The sequence below is a fragment of the Trichosurus vulpecula genome, chromosome 3, assembly GCF_011100635.1.
Source record: "Trichosurus vulpecula isolate mTriVul1 chromosome 3, mTriVul1.pri, whole genome shotgun sequence".
Taxonomy (NCBI): domain Eukaryota; kingdom Metazoa; phylum Chordata; class Mammalia; order Diprotodontia; family Phalangeridae; genus Trichosurus; species Trichosurus vulpecula.
Window position 1 is genome coordinate 278283740 of NC_050575.1, and position 13373 is coordinate 278297112.

At 39.8% G+C, this 13373-nt stretch overlaps 1 protein-coding gene across 2 annotated transcripts in view; it reads left to right on the forward strand.

Annotated features, from left to right (window-relative positions):
• The window catches only part of RIN2 (Ras and Rab interactor 2), a 236935-nt gene that overhangs the window by 83794 nt on the left and 139768 nt on the right, over nucleotides 1–13373 (forward strand). The window contains exon 3 of one of the 2 annotated variants that reach the window (XM_036751603.1): nucleotides 7479–7502. The exons of the other annotated variant lie outside the window; for it this stretch is intronic. The gene's annotated coding sequence lies outside the window, so the exon portion shown is untranslated. The remainder of the gene's footprint in view (nucleotides 1–7478; nucleotides 7503–13373) is intronic. 2 annotated transcript variants of the gene reach the window in all.

A 13373-nucleotide genomic window follows, 5' to 3' on the forward strand; every position in this document is an offset into this window, starting at 1 on the left:
CTTGCAAAGCACTTTATAAATATTATCTCATTTGATCCCCACAACAATCCTGGGAAGTAGGTGCTCTCGTTACACCCATTTTACAGATGAGGAAACTGAGGCAGGCAGAGATTAAGTGACTTGGGCAAGAGTCATGCAGCTAGTAAGTGTCCGGACTCAGATTTGAACTCAGGTCTTCCTGACTCGAGGACCAGTGCTCTCTCTTCCCTGTGCTTTCTAGCTATCCAGTTAGGTCTCCTCTACTTTATACTTATGCAATAGAAGTTTTTGAACATAAGTATAGGATTTCATAATTATTCATATTAAATTTCATCATCTTATTTTCAGTCCATTGTTGAGCCACTCGGGGTCTTTTTCTATTGAAATTGGGTCATCCACCCCCTTCATTGTTTTACCCTTTACAACTTCAAAATCATTCTGGCTGGAAAACAGCCACCAAAAAAAGAACTTGAGTAGTTCAGCTCTTCTTATTATTCCAATATTACATTACCTGCGCCTCAAGCAGTGAACCTCTCTCTCTTTTTTTTGTTCCGAACTCACCTAACAAGGAAGCCTTTCCTATTGTCTCTGGCATTTCTGGAAGCCTTAGCTCATTCTTTATGCCAGCTTTCCTGAAATCCTTCTTACATGACCTCACCAATCTTTTGTATTTGTTGTCCCAGGTCGTGTGCCCTTCAGGGTGCAGTGGAAGGAGCAATGAACTAGAAATCAGAAGATTCAGAATCTTATTCAGATTCCACCCCACAGCCATGTGTCTCTGTGGCAATAAATCTCTTAACCTTTCCCAGCTTTTATTTGCTCATCTGAAAAGGACCCAGTAAAACACTTATCCTACCAATATGATGATTGGGTGTTTGTAACAATTGAATGAGATTAACATGTACAGTGCTTTATAAACTACGTAATGCTATATAACTGGCAAAGGGTGGTGTGGTATTTTGTGGTTTTTGTTTGCTCTCATCAGAGTGCTCTCACATTGGTCTCCTTCCATGTCACTCTTTTCCTCTTCGGGATTATTTTTAACTATATTGTTAGAATTTCACTTCTGAGAATCTCTGGTGCTCCTTGAGCTGTCTCCCCTTTCACAGCATTGGCTCATGGGATTGTGACTATAATAATAATGATAATAATAACAACCAGCAGCAGCTTCCGTTACTTGAGCACACGAAAGTTTACAAAGCATTTTCGTTACAGCAACCCTGTGAGGTAGGTGATTTGAGGAGTATCATCCCCAAGACCTAGAGAGTTTAAGTGATGACCAGGGTTACAGGTGACAGTACCAGGACTCATACCCAAATCTTCAGGCTATAAATCCAGTGTTTTTCAACTAAATGGTGCCGCCTCTCATGCTTAATTTAAACATAAAATCAGGTAATTTTTTCTTAAGATGAAAGAGACCTAGGGGCAGCTGGGAGGTGCAGTGGATAGAGCACCAGCTCTGGAGTCAGGAGGACCTGAGTTCAAATGCGGCCTCAGATACGTACTAGCTGTGTGACCCTAGGCAAGTCACTTAACCCTGATTGCCTCCACAAAAAAAAAAAAAAGATGAAAGAGACCTTAGTGGTCCTCTGGTCATAGGATTTTAAAGCTGGAAAGAGCTTTAGTTCCAGCCCCCATACTACACAGAATACCCCTTCGCATCATACTTAACAAGAAGTCATTGAGCCTTTGCTCGAACACTTCCAGTGACAGGCAATTATTGAAAGGGCAGTCATTCTATTGCTTATTGTCCTAGTTGTTAGAAATGTTTTCCTTGCGTAGAACTAGTGTCCAGATCACTACCAAAGGAAAAGTAAAAAGAAACTTCCCAGTTCCCTTATTTTACAGATAAGGTGAGCTTAAAGCCCAGAGAAGATTAGAGTTGCTCTTGGTCACATAGTGAATTAGTGACAGAGACATGGTGCTGTGGTGGAAAGATTTGGAGAAGGGCCTGATTTAAATCTTGGCTCTTTCTCCCTCACCTGCTGTGTGTCCTTGGACAGTTCAATTCTCCAAACCTGAATTTCCTCACCTATAAAATAAGGGGACTTGTAAGTTCCCATCCGGATGTTAGGGTTCTGACCCCAGAGCCACTGTGCTGAAGCTTTTGAGGTCCAAGTGGTATTGATGGAGAATTTTGACCCTTAGCCCAGTGACCTTTTCATTATACCAAGACTCATGTCCTCTGTCTGGCTGGGTGGTCGGTGGTTTACCACCACAACAGTATTTCTTCTGTTTCTCTCGCCTTTTATCTGACTCCAAATGAAGCTTTTAATCTCAATTTTTCTCTGAACTTGTCCAATCTTATTTCCTAATGTCTAGGGTACATATCTCACTATGCCTAGTGTTCCCTTCTTTGGCTATTTCAGACACACTCTAGTGTATGCTCAAGCCCACGCCTACATGAGCAAGAAAGCAAAGGCCTCAGAATCATTTTACCCAATATGTAGTACAAACAGTTGCTTGGTAAACTAGTGTTCTAGCCAAAAAAATGACCTTAACCATTCCCAATCGGTCATGGTCAAATAGCATTTTCACCTTAAAATGGAAATAAGAGAAGTCAGTATCACAAACTGTGCATGTGGTCACAGAGCAGATGTATTACACGGTCATGTGATCATCCAGCTTTAGCTGGGAATACTGGTTAATGAACTTGAAGGTGATAGCGTAGTGGAAAGATTGCTGAACTGGAGGTCAGAAAACGTGGGTTCTAGTCAAAGATGTACCAATAAATAGCTCGTTGATGTTGGACAAGTCATCCACTCTCGATGTACTTTCCTCACTTTTAAAGTTTGGGTATTATGGTCTCTGCCTCACACAGTTATTATGAGGACCAAATGAAATAGTCAAAAAAATTTAATTAAAATTTTATTAACCACTTGCTATATAAAAACACTACATTAAGCCCCAGAATGGGGATGGAGGATACAGAGATGACCCAGTCCCTGTTCTTGGGGGCCTTCCCATCTAGCAGGAGGTAAGGTATATATACAAGTAGAAACATATATATATTTAATACACACACACACACACACACACACACACACACACATATATTACAGAGTGTAAAAGTGCATAAGAGACACACAAATGTCCTGAATATTAAAATGAAGAAGGGATCATTCCTAACTGGGTTTATCAAGGAAGGCTTCATAGAAGAGGTGGCAAAGCTATCTACTTTCAGTGGGATACGTATAGTCAAATTGCTTCGTCAACTGTGTAAAGAGCTATATAAATGTATGATATGATTATAATGGAAGAATCAAATTATATAGAATAAATAATCTTCATGTAGTCAGAATCTATAAACTTCTCACTTAAGAATGAAACTTTTAATACCAGGCACTTTTGAAAGAGAGACATTCACCCAATTGGACTTTCCAACCACATATTGTATCATAGTATGCCAGCCTGTTCAATTTGGCATTCATTAGGAGAACTACAAATAGTCAAAAGAGAGTGGTTTCACTAGAATACCCAAATTGCATTTTTTTAAACAGCACATATGTTTAAGCTGCCCCATTTCAGTAATAAAATAAATTTAAATTATTTCATCCCATCTGCAAAATGAGTAAATGCATTTTAATATCGTATATAATCAGGATAACAACTGAGACACCACTTTCCATCTCAGTCTCTGGTTATTAGCCAGTTGCTACTTTATAGAAATACATTTGAATGCTTGCTATAGGCTGGATGGAAAATCATTAATACTTAGAAAACAGTTAGATGGCCTGGGATTTAAAAATGCTTCTGCTCACTGGGGAAAAAAAAAATCTCCTAACAGGGAACGTGTAAAAATAAATATGTAAGCCAGGTTTTAAGTATTTCTTCAATTGCATGATAAGGCCCTATTCTCCGAAGTAAAAAATTAAACAACTACAACAGAAAAGGCAATGGGGACTGACGGAAGTTGGGAGACATTAAAATAAGTCTTTTAACTCTTACTTGTGGCTACAGCTGCACCAACACAAAGCCACCTTTGAGCTAGGATGTCTATTAAACCCTGGCACCAAGGGGAGTTTTTATGCTGGAGCCCATAAATGATAGATTTTTTTGAGAGTGGTCCTGTGTTTAGCTTTATCAATGTGGTGCTTGAACTGGGCTTTCAGCTGACCTCCAAAAGGAAATAGTAGTTTCAAAAGGAAGAATTTTAACTTTGCCAAGAGCCAAATAATGGCATGACATAGAGAAAAGCCAGGGCTTTGTGGTTTGGATATTAAAATACAGTTCTCTTAGCCCCACCACATAGCAGTATCAAGAAAATGGAAGGTATAATACATTTGGCTATTTAGAAGGGAGTTAAGATTTGAAATTTTACTTTACTGTCTTTCACTTTACTCAGGAGGACAAGTTTCTCCTTCTTTAACTTGTTCTGCATTCCCTTCTATCCCTTCCTCCCTCACCCCCCTCACCTCTACTTTTTTAAAACAAAGTTACTGTTTCCATTAAATAGAATTCCATAGCTGAAACTGTCTTCTAACAACTTGCCTGGACATTGAGAAAATGTCCCAGAGGTGGTGGTGAGCAGGCAGCTGTCCCTTGGGTGGAGATGGATTTAATTTAGTACACATACAGATCACTTTCCTCACCAATTATAACTAAGACAACCCTACCATTTTTCCTGAGTTGTGGAATGCAACTTAGAATACCACTGGCCGGGTCATCAATAATTTTTTCCAGACACATTATCAAACAATGACTCCATAATGAGGTGGGAATGATTTTATTGCAGCTGTCTTCTCGTATGATTCTCTGGCTTTATAAATGGTAGGTTGTGATTTTTTTATTAACAATAGTCATTTGTAAGGAGGAATGCTAAATATCTCTTCTCACAAATGTTTACTTGGCTCAAACCTAGGCAAGGAATTATGAGCAAACTACATTTCCTAGCTGTGGATTTTTAGTCTAGAGAATCTCAGAAACAATATAAAAGCTATTACGGTCCTCTGCCACCTAGGATCATAGCAGAGGTTTGGTAGCTTAAAAGTGAGTTGTGAGGAAAAAGAATAGGAATCCCTTCCCCATCACCCCATTCTATTGACTCCCTTGCAGCCCCAGACATAGACTCCGCAAAGACTAATGCAAATTTGGTGAAGCCCCAGGAGCCTGGGGGCACTGGTTGCAACAGATCCTTTCTCACCTTTGCTGTTGTGGCTCAGGCCACATTTAGTTTCAGAGCCCAGCCACTGCTGTCACCTCTTTTGTACATCCTAACTGGCCTCTTTTCAGCATGATCCTTAAGGTCCCATTTTAGGCTCAGGCACTTCTGTACACTTCAGAAGCCTATGCTCAAATTGGCCCATTGAGACAGATGTATGTCAAAAATAACGATAATATTGTATAACACATTATATGTTTAATGTCGAGGATTCCTTCTAGTTCTAAAATTCTATGATTCTATACTCTATCCAGTACAGCCAGCTTATTAAGCATGACACTTCTTCTCTGGAACCCCTTCAACCAAAGAAATGCAGTGGGTTCTTTATTTGTACCCCAGTGCTCAGTGCTTTGGTTTCCTGATTTGCATTTCAGTTCCTTAATTTGGGGTGTTTCTGCCTTGCACCCCAATATCTCAGCGGTTGGACACCCTGCTTTGTCCCCACATGGACTTGGTCTTCTAACCCTGTCAGTCTCTCAATAAATAGATCCCTAAAACCCATGACCTTCTGATGTCCATTTAGAGCCCAGTCAATTGTCTTCCTCATTGAAGGACAATAACTATTTGCTCTACCACTGAACAGATTTACACCTCAGACTTCGGACTCTGTTTCAACCTTGGTTATTGTTACTTATACTAGTCTTTTCCCCTTGGGCTAGTATTTTAATCTTGGATCTGCCTTCTGACTTGAACCTAGAAATAGCCAACATCTGGTTGTGCGCTCTTGTTTAAATCCTCAACCTTTGCCCAATCCGACAAGTCTGCATACATTCCTGGTTCCAGGCTTACCAGGTCTGACTGACTTTAATAAGATAGAATTTAATAAATATAAATGTAAAGCCCTATGCTTGCTTTAAAAAAAATTCAGCTGCACAAGCACAGAATGGAAGAAGCATGGCAAGGCAGTGGTTTCGTGCGAAAAGTGGTCAATGTGAGTGAACATTGAACGTTTAATTATCGTCTGTCTGCAGATGGCTTAAAAATCTATATATTTTGCCCTAACCTCTCTCTTTGGGGCAGCTTGGTGGCTCGGTGGATAGAGTACCAGGATTGAAATCAGGAAAAGTCATCTTCCTAAGTTCAAATACGGCCTCAAACACTTAGTAGCTGCGTGACCATAGCCAAGTCATTTAACTCATCTGTTGGCCTCATTTTCCTCATCTGTAAAATGAGCTGGAGAAGGAAATGGCCTCATTTTCCTCATCTGTAAAATGAGCTGGAGAAGGAAATGGCAAACAACTCCAGTATCTCTGCCAAGAAAACCCCAAATGGTGTCACAAAGAGTCAGACACAACTGAAATGATTGAAGGACAGCAAAACCTCTCTTTATTTCTAGTCTCACATCACCAACTGCCTATTGGACAGTTCCTGTTGCACATCCCTTAGGCATTTCAAGATTAACAATTCCAAAATAGAACTCATTATCTTTCCCCTAAAACATAGTCTGCTTCCATATTTGAGGCCACCCCCATCCTTCTAGTCACCCAGTTTCCCTCCAACCTAGATACTAAGTAGATACTTATTAATTGATTGTTAGATTGTTTGATTGAGTGATAGCAGTCTAGAAGGAGGGAGATGAGGAAAGGAATAACTCAGAACAGCCCCTTATTTCTCACCTGGCTGCACTACTCTGGGATATCCTTGAATTCCGTACCAAGCCACTGCATCTAGTACAGTTAATGTCAGAGTGCAGACTAGTTTCCATTAGTTGGGTGAATGGAACACTTCAACCATGATGGTCCAGGAAGTATTCTTTGTAATATTCTCATCTCCACAGTGCTGTTAGAAGTTCTTCCTGGGAGACAGAACCTTGGTGAGCTCTGCTGGCTAGAACTTCAGAAATGGTTAGTTTGCACCAGAAAGGAGAAAGTCTCAATGTCTGTGACTCTGGCTTTTGGTCATGCCATTGGTGTTTTGTGAGCTGGGTTCATGCCCTATTTCCTGGACTAGAGAATTAAGAGTTGAACGTTCAGTGTTGTTTGGTTAAGTTTGCCCAGGGGTATGATCGACTTTTGGCAAGACATACATTTGTTTGTGGTTATGATTCTCCTGACTCCTATTACTACTAGACTTGGTTGTAGTTTGAGAACTGTGTGGCTTGGTAAGCTGCTCTCTGTTACAACAGCTGGTTAGAACAGCCAGCCACAGGGGGCCATGCCATCCTCTGAGCAGTACATTGATGTCCTCCCCCCTCAAGAACAAAGCACGTTGAATGCTGGAAAGAGACGTCACGACCAACATCATTATATTTAACAGACATCTCAGAAACTTATAAGAAAATATTTAGCACCCCTCTAGCTAAGAAATGACGTGCTTTCATGTTTCATTTTGCTTTTAGGGCTTCTGGAAGATTCCTTCTAAGGTAAGCATGGCTTTTCCTGTTTCTCTTAGAATCTAAGCTGTCTGTTGTGTCATTATAATGACCGAGTTTGGCCCCAGAGAAGAGTTGAGAAAATGTAGTTTCTTCTTTGCAGAGGTGGGGAACTGTGGGTGTTAAACATTGCATATATTTACAAACTTGGTTGATGTGTTGCTTAGATTTGCTGAACTGTTTTTTTTTTCTATCTTTAAAATTATATTCTATGGGATGGCTCTTTGGTTAGGGAAGAGAAGCTATGTTAGAAAATGAAGGTGATGTAAAAATTAAAGACCAATAAATTTTCTAAGAATATCAGTTCTCTAACAATAAACATTGGGCACTATGCCACCTGTATTAGGTATGATGTAGACATATAATTGGAGTCTTTAAGCTACTCCCCTGGTGTGTGTTAGCCCTAGGAGGCTTCATTTACTGTTAGGTCACTGGGGTACTACTAGCAACCAGTAATAGTTATTTTATGGAATCACAGCATTTTAGAGCTGGAAGGGATATTAAGAGGTTACCCCTGGCCATCTCCACACCATGTTGTCTGCTATCCCAGCATCATCCTCATTGGATCTTGGATACTCCACTGGGATGCTGGACTCTGACAGGTAAACTTTTGCCTCAACTTTCCCTGGGGCCAGGCATCTATGTCACTTCCCATCCTCTCCACACCATGATATTGCAGGAGTACCCATTCATTCCCTTTTCACTTCCCCTTTATATGTTGTCACTTTCCATTAGAATGTAAGCTTCTTGAGGGCAGGAACTATCTTACTTGTTTCTTTCTGCATTCTCAGGCCTAGGACAATGCCTGACACCTAGTAAGTGCTTAACAAATACTTTATCTGTTCTTTTTAAATAAGAGGAACCTAAAATCTAGAGATGTTAGTGGAAAAAAGAAAGAGCACTGGCCTAGCAGTCAGGGTACCTACGTTCTCTCCCCAACTCAGCTACTATCCAAGGGGAACTCTTTCAATCTATTAGATTGTAAATTTTTTGAGATTAGAGACTGCCTCTTAATATCTTTGCATACACTCCAGTGCCTAGCGTAGTCAATCAGTCAACAAACATTTATTAAGCATATACTGTGTGCCGGGCACTGTGCTTCAGTGTTGGAGAATGTAAAGAAAAGCAAGAACATGGCCTTGCATAGAGACGTTCTTTTTTAGATCAAACTATATGTAGATTCTATGAAATTCAAAGAGAGCAAATAAATAGTAAGATAGAGTGTTGGTCTTTTCTTTTTTTAGAGGTTAGTTAGTCATCAAGGAAATAATGATGTGACCTGACAAGAGGGAGGTAGAAAGGCATTCAGTACAGGGTAAGTAAACAACTGGGCTGCCCTCTGCTTCTCTTGTTCTTCACCGTGGGAATGAGACTTCATATAAAACTCAAAGTCTGAAAGAAACAAAAGGGGGAAAAAGATAGGTAGCATTTCCTTAAAGGCAGGAATTTTACCCACAATGTTCCTACTCAGAAATTAGAACATAATTTTTTGTTAGCTTCTGGATTTGTTTGGGGTTTTTTGTTTGTTTTTAAAGAGAAGTAGTTTGAAGAAAGAAGAGCCTTAAATTAATCCCAGAGTGTCCGGCAGTATTCTTAATAAAGACCTACAGTTGAGTTCTTCCAACAAAGTTCTACTCTGTTGTACTCTTTTGGATATGGAGTATGTGTCTGTCTCTGAGGAAGAGCCTGACTAATTTTGTTCAGGCTCATTACCAGGAGATTGATCACTGCACAGTGAACTCTGCTGGCACTTGTTTTTGTTTGTCTGTTTTTTAATTTTTTTTAGTTTTAGTTTACAATACTCAGTTCCACAAGTTTTTTGAGTTCCAAATTTTCTCTCCTTCCCCCCAAGACAGCATGTAATCTGATATAGGTTCTGCATATACCTTCGCATTAAACTTATTTACATAATAGTCAAGTTGTAAAGAAGAATTATAACCAATGGAATGAATCATGAGAAAGAAGAAACAAAACCGAAAAAGAAGGAAAAAAAAAGACAGGAGAGCAAATAGTTTGCCTCAATCTGCATTCAGACTCTGTAATTCTTTCTCTGAATGTGGATAGCTTTTTCCCTCATGAGTCTTTTGGAGCTGTCTTTGAACCTTGCATTGATGAGAAGAGTCAACTCTATCAAAGTTAGTCCTTACAGATATTGTGTGTCTGTAATCATGTATAATGTTCTCCTGGTTCTGCTCCTCTCACTCAGCAGCAATTCATATAGGTCTTTCCAGGTTACTGTGAAGTCCATCTGCTCCTCATCTCTTATAGTACAGTATTATTCCATTACATTAATATACCACAATTTGCTTAGCCATTCCCCAATTGATGGGCATTCCCTTGATTTCCAGTTCTTTGCCACCACAAAAAGAGCTGCTATAAATATTTTTGAACATACTGGTCCATTTCCCACTTGTGTGGTCTCTTTGGGATACAGCCCTAGAAGTGGTATTGCTGGGTCAAAGGGTATGCACATTTTTATAGCTCTTTGGGTATAGGTCCAAATTGCTCTCCAGAATGGCTGGATCAGTTCACAACTCCACTAACAATGTAACAATGTTCCAATTTTCCCACATCCTCTCCAGCATTTATCATTTTCCTGTTTTGTCATGTTAGCCAATCTGACAGGAGAGATGTGGTACCTACGAGTTGTTTTGATTTGCATTTCTCTAATCAGTAGCGATTTCGAGTATTTTTTCATGTGCCTATAGATATCTTTAATTTCTTCTTCCAAAAACTGCTTGTTCATATCCTCCGACCATTTCTCAATTGGGGAATGACTTGTATTCCTATAAATTTGACTCAGTTCCCTGTATATTTTAGATATGAGGCCTTTATCAGAGACACTGGTTATAAAGATTCTTTCTCAATTTTCTGCTTCCCTCCTGATCTTTGTTGCATTAGCTTTGTTTGTACAAAAAGGCTGCATTAACTTGTGGAAGCCATCTACTGAAGCTTGGAGGGGTTGAAATCTGCTTTGATGGAAGGCGTATGCATACAGATGAAGTCACAGTTCTTTCAAAGTATATAAATGTTAGAGTATAAGAGATTTTAAAGAAGAGGCAGTATGGTATAAGTAGGAATAGCCCTAACCATAAGAACTGGGTTCAAGTCCTAGCTCAGTTCCGTACTCCCAAATGACCACTGGCACACAAGCACATTTTATCTCTGTGCACTCCAGTGTCTTCATTAATAAAATGAAGAGTTGAATTAGAAGGCCTCCAGAATGTTTTTTTAGCTTCAAATCTATGATCCTAAGTATGGGGTTCTTTGAAGGTAAGAGTATGAAGAAAAAGAAAGATGGAAGAAAGGATAGATTTGTTCAGACCTCGTCTGGATGGCAGTTCGGCAGTCCATCTGAAAATGCCATCAAGTTGGATGAGACAAGCTGCTCTATAAGCTTTGTGAGCTATTTTCTGGCCAGCAAGAGAGAGGCATCAGTAACCCTGCTATTTAACTGTGTACGTATGTGAAAGTCATTAGTGTTTGTACGTCTTAAACTCTTGGTAGACCTTGGTGAGTGAAAAGCTGAACTAAGTTATATCACAGAAACTTAACACTCATTCTGGCTTTAGAATATTTGCTGAATGGAGATATTTCCCCTGTACATAGACTGTATTTGTGTAATGGGATATTTGTGCAATGTGGCCTTTCTATGGTTTCCTCACTATCCTCACTATAAAGTGAAGGAAATATTTCTGTTGAGCCAGTATTCCTGAAATACAGTGCCACAAACCCTGCCTTACATAACCGAGTCTGGTAGACACTCAGGAGAAAAACAGGAAGTCAGTACATATACACATTGAAAAGATTAAGTAAGGTTATTTTTTTAATGATGTCAGACAGACTAAATTAAAGAATGGTCTTTTACCCCCAGAGCTTTAACTTGTGGAAAAAGTTGTATTTCTCATCTCAAATTTAATGTGCTTGTCTATGGGAAAGGTGGGGCTATACCTTTTATTGAATTAAATTCAACAAATAATTATCGATCTCACTATTTTAGTAGGCACCGACAGGGATTTTTAAAAATGTTAAGCCTGCTGCTAGAATGAAAAGAGCCCTATCCTCGAGAAACCTCGGTTCTTGTCCCAGGTCTGTCACTAATAGTGTGATCTTAGGGCAGTGGTAAAACTGACATATGGAAATACCATGGAGGTAGGTAGTATGTGTAGACTTTCCCCCATTTTCACTTGAGATCACTGAGAAATAGAATGATTTGCCTGAGATCATACAAGTAGTTAGCATTCGAAGAAGGCAGGGTAGTGTAGAGGAAAGAATAATGACTCTGTAATCATAAGCCAGAATTCAAATCCCTTCTTAGATGCTCATTATCCATGTGACTTGGAGCAAATGACCGCCCCTTGGCTTTATTTTCCTCATCTGTGAGATGAGAAGATTGGACTTGATGGCTTCTGAATGCCCTTCCAGCTCAAGAGGTATAATCCTATGAACTCAGTTTTCTTAATTCCAACTATAGCATCCTAAGAACCAAATCTTGCTGCTTGTCTGGGCCTCAGATTCCTCAACTGTGAAATGAATTATTTGGATTAGAGAAAGTGACTCCTCTAAAATTTCAACTTGCCGTTCTTTGATCCTGTGAGATACTTATAACTCTGCATGGTATCGTAGCTAGGTATCCACTGTTGGGGGCTAAAGATTTTAGTTTTAGGTCACAGGGATTTAAATGTTATGGATAATGTAAAAGCATTCCAATCTGAGTCCAGGTAGGAAAGCAAGCCTAAAGGAAAGTTGTAACACCCTTTGTTCAAGGTACTGTCAAGCCTGCCTCAGAGACGGGGCTCAGAGTTACTCAATGAACTAGGATGTATTAAGTGCCTACCAAGCTCCAGGCACTGTGCTCAGCACTAGAGATATAAAAATTGGCAAAAAATAAATAGTCCCTGCTCTCAAGAGGCTCACATTCTAATGGGGGGGAGACAAAGGATTAATAATCACAATATTCTCTGATGTCTTTCAAGGCGAAGAAATTCATGTCTACCTATCACTGATTCCTCCTACCTCACTACCTACCCCGCCCCTTGGGATTTGAGGGGTCCTTACTGAGAGATCACCAGGTTCTTTTACTCATAGTATCCTTTGGCAGGGTCACCTTATCAGGAATGAGTTGTTGAGGCCAGAGGGGAAGCTTGACACCCAGGGGATTCAGGAATTAAGATTAGAGTCAGATCCATGGCCTCTGTTGGTCATTGTACTATTCCTCCAAGGGTTGGCCAGTGACCCTGGTTATAGCACTGCTGAAAAGCAAATGACAATCCACAACAGGATATGATTGAGTCCAGTAAATAGGAAGTACTATAAGAGTTCAGAGAGGAGTCAGGTAAATGGCGGAGAGGGGGAAGGTATACATGACAGGAGAAAGAGGATGGCCAAATGCATAGTGGTGAAAATGAGCTTGCAGTATTTGGAAAATTAACAAGAACATTGTCCTGCTTTGAACAGAAGAATTATACTGGGGGTAGTGGGAAAATGAGGTTATAAAGGTAGGTTGTGGCCAGGCTGTTGAGGATCTTGAATTTGAAGCTAAGAACTTTTAATTTTTGCTGTAGGCACTGGTTGGAGTTGTGATTTTTTTTTTAAATTTTCATCACCATCAGTCCTCTGAAGTCACACTTGGTCATTACATTCATCAGAGTCCTTAAATCTTTCAGCTTATAAATTGTTCTCCTGGTCTGCTTACTTCCCTCTACATCAGTTCATACAAGTCTTTTTAAGTTTCTCTGAAACCTACACTTTTCTCATTTCTTACAGCCCAATAGTATTTCAGCACATCCTTATGTCATAATTTATCTATTCCCCAATTGATGGGCTTCACCTTAGTCTCTAGTTCTTTGTCACTACCCAGAG